The sequence below is a fragment of the Humulus lupulus genome, chromosome 6 (genome assembly GCF_963169125.1).
Source record: "Humulus lupulus chromosome 6, drHumLupu1.1, whole genome shotgun sequence".
In the NCBI taxonomy this organism is placed as follows: Eukaryota; Viridiplantae; Streptophyta; class Magnoliopsida; order Rosales; family Cannabaceae; genus Humulus; species Humulus lupulus.
In genome coordinates, this window is record NC_084798.1 from 79,796,864 (window position 1) to 79,800,905 (window position 4,042).

Sequence of the window (4,042 nt, forward strand, 5' to 3'; positions counted from 1 at the left end):
TTGACATCATACATCTTTGAAAGGTGGCAGGAGCATTACATAACCCAAATGTCATCCGCCTAAAGGCAAATGTTCCATAAGGGCATGTGAAGGTAGTCTTTTTCTGATCCTCTGGTGCTATAGGAATTTGATGGTTTCCCAAATATCCATCCAAGAAATAGTTATAAGGATGGCCTGCCAATCTATGTAGCATTTGATCGACAAAAGGTAAAGGAAAATGGTCTTTCCTGGTGGCTTTATTTAGTTTACGGTAATCAATACAAATTCTCCAACCCGTCATTGTATGAGTTGGAATAAGTTCATTATTATTATTTTTAACCACCGTCATGCCACCTTTCTTTGGAACTACCTGGACAGGACTAACCCAAGCACTATTAGATATTGGGTAAATTACCCCTGCATCCAACCATTTAAGGATTTCTTTCCTTACCACTTCTTTCATTGAAGGATTGAGCCTCCTTTAAGCATCAATACTAGGCTTACTATCCTCCTCCATTAATATACGGTGCATCACTGTTGAAGGACTAATACCCTTAATATCCACCAAAGTCCATCCAATTGTTAGTTTGTAAGCCCTTAATACCCTAAGAAGCTTCTCTTCTTTAGTCTCAAATAAAGAAGCTGAAATAATAACTGGGAGAGTGTCATTCTTACCCAAAATAAGCATATTTAAGATGATCAGTTAAGGTTTTTAACTCAAGAGTTGGTGGCTTCTCAATGGATGGAAGATGTCTTTCAGGCAGTTGCCCTAATTCCTCATATTTCTTTTTATATATTTGCCCTGATGAATTCAACCACTTAACATACTCACTGGCTTCAGTACCAGCACACTCTTCAAGACTTGCTATCAAACTCAACTCCAATGGATCCTTAATAGATTGAACCCCTTCACTTGGTTCCTCCAATACACTAACACGGAAGCAATTGTCACTAGCTGAAGGATATTTCAAAGCTTTGAAAACATTAAAAACAACCTCATCTCCTTGTACTCTAAGCCTTAATTCTCCTTTCTGAACGTCTATCAACACTTGCCCCATGGCCAAAAATGGTCTTCCTAATACAAAAGGCACGTCCTCATCTTCCTCCATATCTAATACAATGAAATCTGCTGGGAAAATGAACTTAACTACCTTTACTAGAACGTCCTCTATAATACCTTTGGGATGTGTTAATGAATGATCAACCAATTGAAGAGTAACAGTAGTGGGTCTAGCTTCCCCCAAACTAAGCCTTTTAAATACAGACAACGACATTAAATTTATGTTTGCACATAAATCACATAAATCTCTCTCACAATGAAAGTTCCCATTGGTGCAAGGTATAGTAAAGCTACCCATATCTCTTAACTTTTGGGGAAGCTTCTTTTGAATAATTGCACTACACTCTTCAGTTAATGCAACCATTTTATAATCCTCCATTTTCCTTTTATTAGACAATATCTCCTTCATAAAATTCACATAACTAGGCATTATTTCTAAAGCCTCTACAAAAGGGATGTTAATCTGAAGTTTCTTAAATACTTGAAGGAATTTGGAGAATTTTTTGTCAAGATTAGCCTTTTGAAACTGTTGAGGATATGGAATCTTCGGTGTAGGCTCAATGTATTTTGGTTTTTCTGTTTTTGGAAGGTCTTCAGTAACCTCCTCTTGTATTGGACTAATAACTTCTTGATCATCTTTCTTCTTCCCCTTTTCATCCACTGTAGGTCCATCATACTTAGTCCCACTCCTTAGAGTGACAGCTTGACATTGTTCTTTAGGATTTACCTCTGTGGAACTAGGTAAATTCCCTTGCTATCTATTAGAAAGCATTTGAGCCAATTGACCTTTTTGTGTCTCCAAACTCCTTATTGAAGACCTTGTCTTTGTCATGAATTGATTTAATTGTTCTGGCTAAATTGTTGGTGGGTTCATTTGAGGATGTGGTGGTGGATGAGATGGGTGTGGATTTGGATCATAATATGGTCTAGAATGTAATCCATAAGTTGGTTGATGAGGTGGTTATGGAGGTGGGTACTGCGGATATTCTGCTTGTAACCCTTGATTATTTTTCCAAAACATATTAGGGTGATTTTCCCAAGCAGGCGTATAGGAATTTGAGTAAGTGTTGGGTGCAGGTCTTGAAAAATTACCTATAACATGTGCCTGTTCAAAGGGCATATTTTTCACATCTATTGAGCAACTAGCTGTGCCCAGGCATTGTTCATAAGAATGAGGTCCTCCACAAATCTCACAACTCATGACATTTTGAACTTGCATTGCTTGTGCGACGAGATTAGTTTGCTGCAATTGTTTGGTTAGAGATGCTACTTGAGCGGTCAATAGCGCTATTGGATCAACTTCTAAGACTCATGCTACTTTCTTATTCTCACGCTCAGTAGGCCAATTATAATTATTCATGGCCATCTCTTCCAATAACTCATATTCTTCATTAGCACTTTTTCTCATAAACGCTCCTCTCGATGTTGCATCTATAATTGTCCTTGTATTGCCCCCCAAACAATTATAAAAAGTATGAACTAGCAGCCACTTCTCTATTCCATGATGTGGGGATTTCCTTTGCAATTCCTTAAATCGTTCCCGTGCATCGTACAAAGACTCCCTATCCAGTTGATGGAAGTTGTTAATCTATCTTCTTATTCTTGCTGACTTGGCAAGAGGAAAATATTTACCAAGAAACTTCTAAGCTAAATCTTCCCAAGTAAGAATAGAGTTTTCTTGTAAAGAATTCAACCAACTCTTAGCTCCGTCCCTTAGTTAAAATGGAAATAGTCTCAATCTTACAACATCGTTACTCACCCTGTTCATTTTGAATGTACCACATAACTCCAAAAAGTTTGTGATATGTAGATTTGGATCCTCATTTGGTAACCCTCCAAACTATACACAGTTTTGCACCATCTGAATAATTTATGGTTTTATCTCAAAATTATTTGCCTCAACAGTGGGAGGACGAATGCATGAATGTATCCCCATAACAGTAAGGAGTACATAGTTTCTTAATGGTGGATCAGCTTTAGCTACATTAACCATATTTGCATTATTGACAACGTTATTTGCGTTCTCAGCCATGGTGAAATCCAACATTTTCTTTATCTTTCGATTCTTTCTGCATGTTCTCTCAATTTCAAGATCTATTGGTATGATTTCCTTTTGTCTACTTCCTCGTATATACTAACAATTCTTGAAACACAATATAGCCTTGATCCAAATAAATGTTAAACAATGATAAAATAAAATAAAAAAACAAATTAGAACAAATAACAATTAACTATGATGTTGGAAATTAAGTCCCCAGCAACGATGCCAAAAACTTGATCGCAAATATATATATACGCAAGTGCACACAATTGATTCAAGTAATATATGATAAGTAGAGTATCGTTCCCACGAAGACTGTTATCCAATTACCAACAATTGTTCTTTTAATTTCTATTTGGCAAAAAAAAAATTAATTTGCAAAATTGAAAATAACTTTGAACAAAAACAACTAATTAAAAGATTTAAAATCACTAATAAAAAGACCTAGGATGTTATTTTCATCAACTTTTCATTCTACTAATTTTATTAATGAATTATATATTTCTTTCTTCTTATTCTAATAGCAGGTTCACCTAAATCGATTCTTATTCATTTTCAAGATATAAGATCTCCACCTATATGCAGGTTTTCTACATCTCTGTGATAAACTTAAACATATAGAAGGCATTGACCATGGAAACATAATTATTACACAAGTCATACAGGTACTTTCCTCCAATAAGTAGCCTATGTCTATATAATCATAGCATATTCAATTCTCATCTTTCTAATTTTAAATCAAAATCATAAAATCGAGCAAATATTGATCAACTATTTACTAGCATAAAGACACATTATATAGATTAGAAATGAGAAGAAAAAACAATAGATCATCATAATTAAATTAGATATAAATCCAAGTGACTACATTAAACCCTAGATAAAAATTATTTGGTTCGTATCAAACAGGACTAAATCAACAAAATAATAATTCAAAAACATAAGATTCATAAACTTAAAGA

The 4,042-nt window shown here is 34.9% G+C and overlaps 1 non-coding gene across 1 annotated transcript; it reads left to right on the forward strand.

Moving 5' to 3' along the window:
• The first annotated feature begins 2,535 nt into the window (after positions 1 to 2,535).
• LOC133787663 (small nucleolar RNA R71) lies at positions 2,536 to 2,642 on the forward strand. The gene has a single exon (XR_009872669.1). It is a non-coding gene; the product is annotated as a small nucleolar RNA R71 (small nucleolar RNA).
• Positions 2,643 to 4,042: the final 1,400 nt, after the last annotated feature.